This window comes from Anser brachyrhynchus (genome assembly GCF_964034855.1).
Source record: "Anser brachyrhynchus genome assembly, chromosome: 16".
Lineage (NCBI taxonomy): Eukaryota > Metazoa > Chordata > Aves > Anseriformes > Anatidae > Anser > Anser brachyrhynchus.
The window spans coordinates 16,095,276-16,109,936 of NC_137734.1; the positions used below are offsets into that span (position 1 = coordinate 16,095,276).

At 54.1% G+C, this 14,661-nt stretch overlaps 1 protein-coding gene across 6 annotated transcripts in view; it reads right to left on the reverse strand.

Moving 5' to 3' along the window:
* DLGAP4 (DLG associated protein 4) overlaps nt 1–14,661 on the reverse strand; it is a 182,238-nt gene that overhangs the window by 151,565 nt on the left and 16,012 nt on the right. For all 6 annotated transcript variants that reach the window (XM_080558464.1, XM_080558467.1, XM_080558469.1 and 3 more), the window contains exon 2: nt 5,290–5,427. The gene's annotated coding sequence lies outside the window, so the exon portion shown is untranslated. The remainder of the gene's footprint in view (nt 1–5,289; nt 5,428–14,661) is intronic.

A 14,661-nucleotide genomic window follows, 5' to 3' on the forward strand; every position in this document is an offset into this window, starting at 1 on the left:
GGTCCTCAGCCACGTGCAGTTACAGATGTGCTCAGGGAATACATTCGTCTCTCAAGAGGAAACCCAGTGAGTATGGGCCAGGTGTTCAGTTCAACAGTGCAAATGGCCACCATGCCATCCTCTTCCACCCACCTCCTACTGTATTTGAGGAAGCAAGAATCTGTATGGGAGCAGGCCCCTAACCACCTCCTTCCCGGACAGGTTGGTCTCTGGCTTTGAACCTAGGGCAATCCTGCACTCATTTATGGGCTCCATCCCGTGCATGTGTCAATAAGCAATGCTGGAGAGAGATTAAACTTCTCTTGAAGATACTAAAGAAGGCAACAAGGATTGAGAAGTCCTCAGCTGCCTCTTCCCAGCACTCTAGGATCTTTAATCGGTCTCACTTCTTAGTTTTTAATTTCAGATTCTCCCTATGATGCACAAGGGCTCTGCTGTCCCTGCAGGCCAGCAGCTCCTTCCAGCCTCAAGTGTGAATTTTGCAGCTGCACAGCAAACGTCAGCTCGCCCACCTCACTCAGCCCATGTGCATTTGCACCTCCAGACCCGAAGAGAGAGCATGGGGTGATGCATGCAATTATCCAGAGCTGACAGCAACTGTCCCAGAGACCTCTGTGCACAAACACAAGGATGGGGGTTTCTAGTGCAGTTCTTCCCTCTCCTTTCAAATAATGTGAGTCATTGGTTTCTCACAATCAATAGGCAGCAGGATGGTCACCGCAATGCAGCCACTGCCATGTCTCTCATGCAGGGGTTGTTTTGGTTCAAAATTCCCTGGGTGGAAACTCAACTGTACTGTGAGACAAAAGTCCTAATGAGATCTATGGCAAGAGAAAGGCCTTCACAACTGCATTTTCAGGTACTGTCTGGGAGGGCCGTAAAAGCAGAAGTCCTGACTAATCATAAGGATCCCAGCGCCCCTTCCGATGACATGGCACATGAGCAGCCTGAGCAAAACTGGCAGGAAGGTCCTTTCTTGAGACAGACATGAGCAAAGTCTCATGAGTGCTGACCACCAGGGATGCGTGCATTTATCAGAGCAAAACCAACTTGGGCTCGCCTGGCAGCTTTGGTGATTAGATAACCTCTGGAGCCCCCAGTACAAGAAGGTTGTTGGTCTGTTAGAGCAGGCGGCCACAAAGCTGATCAGAGGGCTGGAGCACCTCTCCTACGAAGAAAGGCTGAGAAAGCTGGGGCTGTTCAGCCTACAGAAGAGAAGGCTCTGGGGTGACCTCATTGCAACCTTTCAGTACTTGAAGGGGACTTACAGAAAAGACAGGGAGCGACTCTTTGCTCCATCAGATGACAGGATGAGAGGGAATGGTTTTAAACTAAAAGAGGGGAGATTTAGACTAGAGATTAGGAGGAAATTCTTCACTCAGAGGGTGGTGAGGCACTGGAACAGGTTGCCCAGAGAAGCTGTGGATGCCCCATCCCTGGAGGTGTTGAAGGCCAGGCTGGACGGGGCTCTGAGCAACCTGATCTAGTGGGTGGTGTCCCTATGGCAGGGGGGTTGGTACTGGATGGTCTTTGAGGTCCCTTCCAACCCAGGCCATTCTGTGATTCTATGAAGGTCCTGTAGAAGGACCCAGCTGCTCCCAGACCAGTGCCACAAGGGGTTTGGCCTCCTTGGCTGAGTGAGCAGAGGAGAGCAGATCCAGGTCTTGCTCTACAGCTCCATCCCCGTCTGTGGGCATGCAAGGGGTTGCCCACAGGGAGCTGGGCTGGCAGCGGGCACACACCAGGGCTGGCCCACGCACAAGTGTGGGAAACAACCCACTGCAAACCCAGCCAGGGCTCCCAGCCTGGCCTGGTGATGGAGGCACTTTTGTGCCTGCAGTGCCCTGCACACACCACTGCCTGTCCTATGGAACCTGGGAGAAGAGGTGTGCATGGCTGCACGACAGAGGTGGGGAACAGCCCTGGGCCATCCAGCACTGCCTTGCAACCTTGCTGAATGAGCAAGCACAGGATGTGCAAAGCATTTGTGCAGGCTTTTGGTAAGGGAAGGTGCCAGGGGCTGACGAGCAGGAGGACAGGCTGCTCACTGAGCAGGACAGTGTTGATGAGGCAGAGCTGCTGACACCAAACCCAGAGCAGGAGTGCTGCTTTGCAGGCAGGGAGACAGGCACCCTCCCCTCTAGCCCTAGGCAAATTCTGCAGCCTGACAGAGGTCTGGAGTGGGGACAGACCACGGAGCAGCACCAGGAGGTGCTCTGCCACCCACCTCTTGGTACATCACCTGCTGCATCTGCTGCCACACTGGCACCACCACCTGCAGCCAAACATGTGCAGCTGCAGCATGCCCAGATGCCACTACGGAGTCCACCACCATGCCAGTGCTGTGAGCATCTTCCAGACACACAGACGACAGGGCAGGAGCACATCCTGAGAGCACATCCTTGGCCCTGACACTTTAGTATCACAGGATGATAAGCAAAGACACCTCCAGTACTTTCTTCCTCTCTCACGCCCAGGTCAGAGAGTAAGAGCTGGGTCTGTCTCTGCCCCATTATGCCGTGTCCCCAGCCTACAGGGGCTGGGGGCACCAGGCAGGATCTGGTGGCCTGGGCACAGGGGTCCCAGCCAACAGCACCCCTGTGAGCACTGCCCTGAGCTGCAGTGCCTGGCATCTGGCCCTCACCTCCCAGCAACTCCCAGCAGTGTGGCAGCTGAACCTGCCACTGGCACCACCAGTAACCTCCCAGTTCCCAAGGAGCCATGTGAGCCAGCAGCCTGCTGGGGAGGACTGCTCCTCCCCACTGCTGCTCCTCTGCTCCGAAGCCACAGGAGGAGCTGGGGCCAGGAGATGGGCTGGGCATGCTGGAGTATGCAGGGATTTTTATCCCTTTCATTACAAAATAGAGAAGGAGCAAAAAGAAAGAAAAAAAAAAACCAGCAAAAAAAAAGCAAACCTGACAACTCCAATTTCTATCCTAGTGAATAAATGAAACACAGCCCAAGAGGTAGTTAAGTGCTTGGGACAAAACATGTGTCTCCTACGTTAAAAAAAAAAAAAAAAAAAAAAGAGAGAGAACCCAGAGAGAGATCAAGTAACTGCAATTAGAAGAAAGAGGTGGATGGGTGATTACCAGGGAGTGGGGAAGTGGGGAAGTCCCTGCTGCCATTGCCCAGTGCTCCTCCGGCCAGGGACCAAGGCCAGTGTTGCCATATGGGTCCTGTGGGAGAGGGGCAGTCCCACCCGTGTGCCCAGTGAGGAGGCCTCCCAGTGCCCAGGGGTGACCCCAGAGGTTTCTCCTACCTTGAGGACATCATTCTCCCCCCAGGCACCTATCCACCTTTGTGCCCCATAGGAACTGTGACCATTTGCTCTCAGGTCTCTACTGGGGACTGACTTGCCTTTTTTACTTCCTTGGTGTTTCCCCGGAATTTAAAGTCAGAAAAGAAAGAAGAGGCACATGTTCCTCCCAAAGGTGTGGAACGCAGCACAGCACCACCCAGTGCAGACCAGGGGAAGCCTCCAGTATGCAGGCACAACAGTCATGTTAGTGCACATGTGGGTTTGCCAGTTCCCTTCCCAAATGAGACAGCAGACTCCATCTCACCCATTCTTTTGGATGTAACATCCAAGAAGAACCCAAGCCCATCAGATTTCAGTTCCTTCTGGCCTTTCCTTGTCCATGGCACTACAGCGTGCAGGAGCTACCTAGAACTTTGCTGAGTCTCAGTCATCACCAAACCACATGCTCAATTTGCTGGATGGGTTGTGTTTGTGCATGTGTTATTTAGTAGGAAGGTTCGAGGAGGTCTTTCCTGAAGTACAGAAGGGGATGGGGTTGTGTGTGACTCAGCCACAACCCAACACAGCAGCCGTGCCAGGTGCACGACTCCTTCCTCAATGCACGCATGCCCAGCCTCTACCCCATCCTCAGATCTCCTTGAAGTCTGCACCACCAGCCAAAGACTTAATTTCAAAGAGAAATCTCCATATATGTCAGCTCCGGGCTTGCAGAAAATCACATGCCTCTTCTTTCTGAATGACCCCAGAAGGTTACAAAGATGCTCTTTTATTGACCTAGATGGTGGGGAAAAAGATCAACTTGGTTTAAAAAGTGTGATGGATTTTTTTTCTGCAACAACAGCTCAGAGAAGGACTTTAGGAGCTGCTGTAACTGCTGAGAAAGCCACGTCCTGTGAGGGTTAGGAGCTCCCTCGTAGTATGTGATCTTTGGAGAAAGAGCTATTTGCTTCCAAACAGTGTCAGGGCCAGGACAGAGCACTCACACCAGCCTCTGCACTGTCTTCCATTCCACCACCCCTTGGCATCCCTTAGTTGCTCTGTTGACTGAGGCTGCAGGGCTGTGAAGGAAGATCGAACCAGACTCCTAATATATTCATGGTGATTATTGGATTTTATGACCATCTCCCTTTGGGAGGCCAAATTAAGACCTTTTGAAAACTTGGGCTTGTCTGAGCTGCTGGTGTCACATCCCAGAACACGGCAAGACATTGCTCCTGATGCAGGAGAGGCATGTGATTAATTCCTCCATAGGTTTACCCTGCCTATTTACCACCTCCCAAGTGTCTGCTGCTTCCAGAACAAGTTCCTTCCCAATGGACCCCAGCAGCTGTGACAACACTCCTTGAATCCAGAGCCCTGTCCTTGGCACAAGTTCATCTCTCTCCATGGGGGAGAAATACAGGCTTTCCACGTGTTTGAGAGGGCTGCAGAATTGGACAATCTTTCTCAGAAAATATGCAGTGGTACCTGGCTTTGCATCCATGCACGGACGTACAGAGCTTGTTCCACATGGCAAAGCAGTGGCTTGAAGGCAATCTCAGCCTTTCCTTGCAACAACCTCCTGCTCTGGCTTGCTGGAGAGGATCAAACCCCCACTGCACCTGCATGTGGGGGACACAGAGGCCTCCTGGATCTCCTTGCCCCTTGGCCCATTCCTTGCTTCACCCCCATGGGCTCTGGCCCTCTCTCTGGAAGCTCCCATACTCTGGCATTGCTCCAGCCGTGCTCCAGCCTCCCAGGCATCACCCAGAGCAGACTCCCGTCACAGTTCTTCCTGCTCCCCCACCCCATCAGTAACAGAGTCCTTGAGCCACCCTGTGCCCAAGTTATCTGCTCACCCCAGGCTACTGAGGCCATGCCCACACCTCACATCAGCTCAGCTCTGCGTGCTGGACCGTCCCCATGAGAAAGGAGGACCCCACAGCTTCCCCAGACCCAAGGGTGCCTTTCACCCCAAGGACACTCCATGCAAGAGCAGGACCATGACCCCAGGGTCCTGCACTGCCCATGGTGCCCAGAGCACTCACAGTCTAAACGTTGCTCTCTGAGGTGCCTCTTCTGCCAGGTCACTGCTGTCATGCATGAGCTGGAGGATGTTGCTGGTCCATGCGTTGGCTGCGGGGCAGGCAGAGCCGGGTGGCAGCTGTTTGACAATGCTCCTTGGGCTGAGGAGGGCAAAGACAGCTATAAGTTCAGGAAGGCATGGATTAACTCCAGTCCCTTCCCTACTGCAAGAGAACCATCTTCCCGAGCCTTCCCACACCCCCTGTCCCTTGAGGCCCACACAGAGACAGAGGCATCCAGCAGAAACACTCCTGCTGCACAGCAATCAGACCGAAGAAGTATCATTGCCCATCAGGTTCAGAGCACACCCATACCCAGAGACTCCTCTCCATCACCCTCCCTGGCTCCCTATGGGCCCCTGCCTTTCCTGGGAACACACTGAGCAGAGATGACCCATGGGACACTCATTGCATGGGCCGCGAGAAGCCTCGCAGGGGATCAGCCGGGCAGAGAAGCGATCTCAGCTCCTGGCCCTTCAGCAGAGCAAGAGGCAGAGGCAAGGAAAGAACTTGGCAGGGATGAGAGTCTTCTGCTTCTCCAGCCCTGCTCCACGTATGGCCATGGACTCACGAGATCACTGAGAAAAAATAGCCCACCATGGCTAGATGACAGTCACACAGCTAAGGCCATGTCCTCAGATACCACCCAAACACCTGCTGAGGTTTCCACCCTTGGGTTCCCACTGAAATGGCCAGCACCATTCCCCTGATTATAGGACCTCCATGGCTGTCTGAGACCAAAATTGGGATTTAACTTTATGAAGGTGTCCAGGAAGGTCAACAAACTCGTCTGTTGAACAGCTCATCCTGCTCCCAAGCGAACCTTTAGCCTTTATGACTGCTGGTGTACTTGGGCATTACACAGCTGCTCCTGGAGGCCTGGAGGAGAAATGGGGTTCAAGCCGTGAAAACAGTCATATGTGCCACCAAGCTGAAGCACAGGGCACCTTCCCTCTGCCCTCAGTCAGCCTAGTTCACCATACCAGTGACATGTACATCTGTCTTCCCCGTGCACTTTGAAAAGAGCAGCTTACGCTCTCATCGGCTTAAAGGAAGAAAACTTCATTGCAAAAAATCTAGGGAGGGGACTGACTTCCTGGGATCTAATCTGAGCAGAGCCTTCAAGATAAGAGCATTAAGAAGTGGGGATAAAGCAGCCTTGGTGCAGGAATGGCCTGAACTGGTCCCCTGTCTGGGAAGTTGCACATCAGAGCCGGCTAGAAAGACACGATCTGTGTTTCCATGCCTATAGCCACCTCAGTGCAGGAGGTGGAGGAGTTCTAAGGAGGGTGAGGCAAAGGAATCAGGATTGCTTATAAAGCTCATATTTCATATCAGCATCCTGAAATCCCAAGTGGGAACAAGGATGGCACAGTCGCCATCATCCCTCCCCATCTTGGAGTGGGGAGGGATCTCTCCCCATAGTCTCTCCTTTCTGTAAGGGCATCTGGCACCTCCAAGCACTGACTGCAGTTCAGCTCCAAGCTGGGACTGGATTCCCTCCTCTGGGAAGCCCTTCTTCTGCCTGCTCCTCCTTTATTGGTATTCACCCATAGCCACTATCACCCGGGTGACTTCTAACCCCAACATGTGCCCCGTGGGCCATACAGGAGCTCAACAGCTGCTGCAGCAGAACAGACATAAGCCGCTTGCTCCTCTGAAAAAGCCAGGCACCTTTTCTTCCTTTTGCCTTGAGACATAACCCTGCATCTGCACTTCTTGGGAGGGAGGGAATAAAGATGAAGCCTCTGATGAAGGCAGAGGTGGGCAATCTGCTCCCACACTAGGCTTGTGCCTGCAGGACAGCAAACCATCATCGTGCTCCTGAGACGAACCGAAACAGCCCTGCAGCTTGGTATAAGTAATTGAGGAAAGAACATTTGTAAGGCAAGAGACAGCTGGATTAGAAAGGTGAAGCCCAAAAAGCAAATGAAAAGAGAATCATCAATGATGGATGGAAAAGCAGTCCAACATTTTCCTGGATGTACTCTTGAACAGCAGCAAGACAGGGAGAGCTGAGATCAAACCACTGAAAGCGCCTGGGGCACCACAGGTGCCTGCAGGACCTATGCAGCTCAGGAGGCACAGTCCCTGATGAGTTCTACATTTCCCAGTCTTGGTGAGAGACCCTGCAGCCAGTGCTGGTCCTGCATCCTCCAGCTGACGTTAGGATGCCTGCAGAGGCTATGCTTATGTGCCCCAGGCACAGTTCGGCAGCGTGAGGCCAAGAGAGAGCAGTGACCAGGACTGCCTGCCCAGCACAGCCCCTCCTGCACACCTCCTTCTGCACAGGGTCACGTCCTGGCCCTGCCTTTGCACAGAAGAAATTCCCAAACTTCTGGCATCTTCTTCTTGAGGGCATTCAGCGAGGCCACACAACACACTATAAAAGTCATCACTGCAGTTTGCTTTGTTAATTGCTGCTGATCAGACAGCTTTCTTGGCAAGGGGAGAGAAAGACATTTGTATATAAAAATACAAATTGAGTTAATAAGACAGAAGAGAGTTCAAAACTCCCCTTTTTGCTCCAGGATACAGCAGACAGAGGCCACCCCTGCAAAGAGGAGCTGTGGCCAGCAGCCGGACTGCTCAGCAGCCTGGAGATAAGTCCCATCCATGGGGCAGGGGGTGTTGAGTGGTCCAGGTGAGTGGTGCCAACAACTGATGCATAAGCAGACTGACAAGTGATCAGACTTGCTAACAACAGAGCACTGGGGTTCTGCCTGTGGTGGTATGGGCAGACAGGGGAGGTCACAGCTCCCTCTCCCCCAGCGTTGTGACTTTCCACCTCCTACCTTCAACATTGCAGTTATTTGCCCCCAGGCCCATTAGAAAATGCAAACTGCTGTACCAGCCTCTCTGCCTAGCACCTGGCCACCTCCACAGCACCTCCACACCCTCCTGGCACAGCCCAGGGATGAGTCTCCCCATGCTTCACCTCCATTTTTGTCAGGATCGAGGCAACCTCCTAGAGCTTTCAATTCTTGTTCCCTCAGTACCAAGCAATAATCAGAGTCCTCCTGTCCAGCTGTCTCCCAAGTAATTTCATTCTCTATCGACTCTATAACCCAGCTGAAACTGCAAGCAGATGTGATTGCCTGATCCCAAGCAGGCCACCTGCTACAATGCAAAGTATAGTTCTGCCCTGCAGTCTTGCTTTTCTTTAAAAAACAGTTTGCTTCAGTGTCCTGGATAACCCCAAGTATTTGCAGACCCACGAGGGGGTCTCAAACCCAGAAGTATTTGCCAGTAGGGAGGAGGTTTCCCAGAGAAGCTCAAGGGGAGGTATTCATCCCAGCCCCATCATTTCCCAGTAGGTCGGAGCCAATGGCATTAGGCTGGCCCAGGTTGTCCCACCACTCTGCAGAGAGGGGTTGTATTGCTTCTGCTGTAAATGCTCCACCATGCTACAGCTCCCACCACTGCACAACACCTTCCCCAGTATGTCTCATGATCCTTACAACTGTCTTGCAATTAGGTATCACGAGGCACAGAGGAGTAATGACTTGCCCAGGAGATATAAGGGAGCAAACAGAAGACCCAGGAATAGAGTTTGCATCTCCCAGCTCCCACACTTTCAGCCTCATTATCCAGCACACAAGCTGGCTGTGACCCAGAGCAGCCCCACGAGCATCCATGTCAGAGGGATGGGAGATTTGGATAAGAAGGTACGTGGTCTGTGCAGAGCCATTCCCCAAAAAACACTCTGCTTCATCAGCAGCACACTCTGGGCAGCAAGATGCACTCAACAGAGAACTACCAGATCATGATCCAGCCACTGAGTAGAGTTGCTGGGATCACTGCTGCCAGGGGCTATCTCTTAAATACAGCTCAAATCCACCAAAAAGGATGTAAAATCCATACTGTAGTATCAGTTTTGGAGCCTCGTCCTCTAGCATGCAAATAGAGCAGGACCTACTTTCTAGGACAGTCACGCTGGAGCAGCCAGTGTCTCCACCCTGGGCAGATCTCCACTGTGCACACTGAGGAGATACACTCATCACCCCCAGGCACAAGGCAGTGGGAGCTCCCCCATTCGGGCAAAACCTATCAGAGATTTAACTAAGGAGAAGGTCCAGGCACAAGCAGCCCTCACTGGGCTGGGGGAGGAGGGAGGTGACTGGGGGTCAGGCCACTCCAAACTTAAGGGGCAAAATATATGGGAATATCCCAGCTGAGACAGATCAGAGATGTCTCCAGCAGAAGCAGTTCCCCTTCTTCTGGCTGAGCCCTTGGTTGCGTAGTCACCCCCTCAGTGCTGGGGAGCTCATGGGAATGCAGGGCAGGACACTCCCAGGAGGGCTCTTAGTGCCATCAGCCTGGAGGTGAGATCCAGGAAAGGATGAGGGCAGGGCTTGAGGGCAAGACTCCCCCTGACTTCTCTGCCCCGCTGGAGGGGGCTTTCTCTGCTAAGACAGCATGCATCAGGTCCCCAGAGGAGAGGCATTGCTGCTCCTTTTGTGGGCCTGGCTGGATATGGGTGTTAATGAGCTGGAACGTACAGAGGAGATGTATTTCAGCAGTGCCTGAACTCCAGAGGTACTTCAGCATCGCACAGCAAAGTAAACACCCCATAAAATGTTCATCTGGCAGCTGTACTATAGCACATAGGTTCATTCATCTCTGTTCCCAGCACAGTCCTTTGAGATCAAGAATAATTGTTTGCACTGCTGCAGTTTACGATGGAAGCACACAGCAAATCTGTGCCCCTGGTAAATGCTTGTGGGAGTGGTGGGTGTCCTGGGATCCCCAGTCCAGGCTACCTGGGGGCAGCAGCAGCAGTGTCCTGGGCTCATGCATGGCCAAGGGGGCTCAGGAGAAGCAAAGCGGTGGGACAGCAAAACAGGGAAAAGAAAGGTGTGAGTCAGAACCCCTCCACAGCATGCAGCTGCGAGTGCTGGAGGAAAAACCTCATGCCTGTACTGGGCCCAGACATCCGCCGGCGCACACCCCATCACCCACAGCCCCCTTCTGAGGCCACAGCTGGGATCTCGCTGGGCCAGAACTGTGCACACCAGTGTGGGGAAGATGTGTCTGAGGGGGCTGCTGCGACGCAGCTGCTGTGTTTGCTGCGGGGCACTGCCATGGCTCGCCCAACTTGCCAGACTGTTCCCTCCATCTGCTGAACCCAGCACGTTTATTTTTGTGTTTCCAAGTTTGATCAGATCGACTCTTCCACTTTAATCTAATGAGCGCGCTGAGCTGAAACAAACACAATCTGTCCATGGAGGACTGGGGAGGGATGTCTGGGGGCACCGCAGAGGCCCCATGGGGAGACCATGCTACCCTGGTGCAGAACCAAGATGCTGTTTGGGCAGCTCAGACTGCCCAAGTCCTCATCCCGCATAGTCCTCCCATACCTCCAGGGTCTGAAAACCTGACTGTGAAGGCCCCTCATGAAGAGAAGACCTTCCTCCTCTGCCCCTGTGTGGGCATTGCCCTGTGGTCTTCCCTCTTTCCTTGCCCATTGCCAATGTTGCTTGACCATCTTTCCAGCTAATTGCCGTGCAGTGCTGTGGGCATGAGCCATGGGACATCTGGCATCTGCTCTGGCTCCCAGGAATGACCTTGGCCACTCCAAGGACAGTGGGAGCCTTTTCACCTTCCAGATTCCCCTAGAGGCAGACGAGAAGCTCCAGCAGGAGGGACAACGTGCACACCCTGCCCGCCTGCTTTGCTGCTCTCCATTTGCCAGCACTTCCACAGAAAAGCTGCAAGCTGGCCGTGCTGCTTGCTGGGTGGGACACAGCTGCTCCCGCAGAAACTCCACGCGAGGGCTTACCCTTTGCCTCAGGCTTGCAAGTTTTCTTCTTGACTGTATTTCATACCCAGATTCCTTGCAGCCCTGGGTTTGTTTGCATTCCCAGCGGGTGCACAGAGAAGAGGGGCGCTCAGCCACACTGCTTTGATGTGGAGACCAGCAGGGGAGAGCAAGGGCTGAATGTGGGGTCCCTTAGGAAACAACCCAGCAGGGCAGCAGCAGCCACGGTCCTGCGTTTCTTCCTGGCTACCCAGACCACAGCCTTGGGGCAGATGGAGCAGAAAGACGGTGGCTCTGCAGCTCTCCGCATCAGGAGTGATTGCCCTGTCAAGTATCCAGCACTGCTGGAGCAGCACAGAGCCCCGTGGCCAGCAGACTCCTACGGGGCAGGGGCCAGCTGCCACCCAACAAGCTGTGGGGGCTGCATGGGCAGTAGCGGGGGGGCTGGAGGCAGGTGGCTCCCCCTGGCACCCAGCTGCCTGTCAGCGGCTCAGCTGGCCTGGAGACGTCTCCGGCATAGAGAGGGCTCAGCGAGTGCAGGGCGTGCAGGTGAGGAGCCAGGCATCAGCTGTGACAGCAGGAGAGGGCTGGGGCTGACAGGGCAGCTTTGGGAACTTTGGCAATTGCCCCTTCTGCCTTGAGAGCGCCTTGCTCCTGCCAGCTGCACTGCTTTGGCAGCGCAGCGCGGGTGGGCTGGGGAAACATCCGCTGGGGCAAGGCACATTTCTTGCACCAAGCACACAGCTGCCCATGCATGCACTGTTTGTGCTCAAATGGGTTTTTCTGCATCCCCCACTGTAGCTGGGTGTGTGTCTGCCATTAACCCCTTGTCCTCATGCACTGGCTCACCAGCCCTGGGGGAGCTGGGCCCAGACCTGCCTCTTTGCTGCAAGTCTGGTTTGATGCAGGCCTCGTGGAAGTTGAAAACGTTCATGTCAAAGTTGTAGGAAAGAAGGAAAAGGATTTAGGCAATTCTTCTGCTCTCTTGTTTGAAAGCAGACGGGCACTCAAGCACTGGGTTCCTGGGCTGCCCAGCCCAGCTGCCTGACACACAGCCCTACACGGAGCAACGCACGCCGACACCAAAGTCACCCTGGGACCAGCTGGCCTCTGGGACCTGCCCAAAGCCTGCCGGCAGGGCAGGATCAGTGTCCTGCCCAGCACGAGGGCCTCGCACCATCTCTGTGGCTGGGGCCCAGTGACACAACTGTCACCAGCATGAGGTGCGCAGCGTCCCCCTGGCTGGGCCTGCTGTGTGACATGGCTCCGTTGGCCTAACCTCACACCTCACTGTAGTCATGCCCTGCATGCAGACAGGTTTCCTTTGGTCTCCTCCTCAAACAGAATCCCCCAACTCTCTGCTGTTACCACATTTGCAGCCTCCTTTTCTTTAAAATAATAACTCAGTGAGTGCCTTGAGAGACTCTCTGTCACCCTGCTTTAATAGAGAGGGAAGATGAAAAGACCAGGAGAAAATTTACTTTTGCAGCTCCTGGCTGTCGTTCCCAGTTCTATGCTCTCCTTCCTTATTTCTCATTCTCCTTTCCAGGAGCTGTCTTTTAACTCTTTGTTAATAACTGCTTCTCTCCCAAAAGCAGGCAGTGTCCTTCCTTGCTTGCACAGCCAGAAAAATGTCACACTTTCCCTTTGATGTCAAGATAACGTATAGATAGATGTAACATCGTGTGTATGTGTGACAAATGCAAACAGCGAGCTCTCTGGCTCAGATTTGGTAATTTTGGGAGAAAAAGGAAAAGCAAGGAAAAAAAATCTTGAAATGAATTCTTTAATCCACTTATCTCTTCTATAAATATTTATGTTTGTCCCCTTCCTGGTGCAAAGGTTTGAGACAATCTCCCCATCCTTTACACACACGCAGAGCTGTGGCTGATGGCTCAGGTGGGCTCCGTGAGCCAGTGCTGGGGGCTGGGGGCGGATGGGACAGCCTGCTGTCCCCAGGGGACCCAGGCGCCCCGGGGACGTACAGGGCAGGTCCCAGCACATGGAAGAGATGACACCTTGCAGCCCAGAGAGGCTGCAGGGCAGCCACAAAGGACCCCGTTACAGCAGAATAAGCAGCCCAAAGCATGCGGTTTTGTCAAAAGCACTTTGGAAACAGTTTGGATCTGCAGGAATGCAGCCCTGCACCCCATGTCCCCATCAGGCAGAGCCCTAAGCATGAGCCATGGTCGGCCCGAGGCAGTGGCTCCTGAGGAGCTGCTCCCTGGGGCAGGTGTCTGAAAAGCCCCCCTGAGCCCCCACACTGTTCCTTCTTCCTCAGTCCTCTGGCCAAGGAAGGGTTTCCTTTGTCCATACGAACTGGCACATGCCTGGTTAGGATACAGTGTGAGCCCTCTCCAGCCCCGTGGCCAGCTGCCAGCCTCCAGGAAACCTCCCCAGCCCCAGGGTCCCATCCACTCCTCAGCACAGTCCTTGGCTGGGTTCAGGGCACAGTTTGGGGCTGTCATAGGCAGGAACCACCCCAGGAGGAGGTCTGGATGGGAACAAAGTTTATTCGCAGACACTGGGCCCTTTCCTTGGCTCTTGGTCTCAGTGCAGAGCTCACCCTCACCATCTCCTTTCCCAGGGGTCCCCTCCCCATCCCAGGCACTTGAGCATCAGTCTTATTTTCATCTTCACATCCTGGCTTCACAACAGGCCAGGCGAGTGTGTGGCAGAGAAGAGCAGCCCTTGCATCCATCTAAGCCCTGTCCCCCACGAACTGGATCTGTGTGTGCTGCAGGCACACAAGGGGAAGGAGTTTTGACTGCACCATTCCTGTGGTTTATCTCATCAGTGCCACTGCTGATGTCAGTGCTGCCACTTCATGCAGAGTGGCTTTATTCCGAGCTGCACCAAGAGGAGAGGACCTGGGGAGGGTTTGACTCTGGTGTGCCTGGGGCAACCAAACCTGAAGAGCATGACAAGCATGGCAGGTTGGAGGGCAAAGCCCACGACAGTGATGACAGGTTTGCGATTACCTGCAAGCACTTGCTCACCCTGGCTTCATGATTCACTGCTTTGGTAGCGCAGTGTGGCAGGCCGGGGGCGAGAGCCCAGCAGCAGGAGGTGGGTGCAGGAGCAGCCAGCAGTCATGGCACAAGGAAGGTCACTGGCACCGTGCTGGCTGGCATGCAGTGGACAGGCTCCCTGTGGTACCCCCGGTGCCAGAGGAACAGGCTGGGACCCCTGCAGTCAGCACACACTGAATGGCACCAGCAGTTCCCTGGGGCAGCAACATGTCCCAAGGAGCTTGGACATCTCTGCAGGGCACATTCCCTCCCAGAAAGCCAGAGCCTGTCCCTCTCTGGAGCCAGGCTATGCTGGTGCGCAGGGACCTTGTGTTGCACGGTGGCCCTGTGCCCCTGCTTTGCTCCTTTCCATACCACTTGTAGCCAGGCTGGCTTGACGTTTGTCTTCTGGGAACTTCTTGTTCATCCCCAAAGCTGACTGTCCCCCACAGACTTATTGCTTGACCTAAGACCAGAGACCACAGTGAGCACAGGCTGCTCCTGAGGCTCCCCAGATCCAGCCACAGTGCTTGCTCCTTCCCACAGACATCTTCTCTGGCTCCT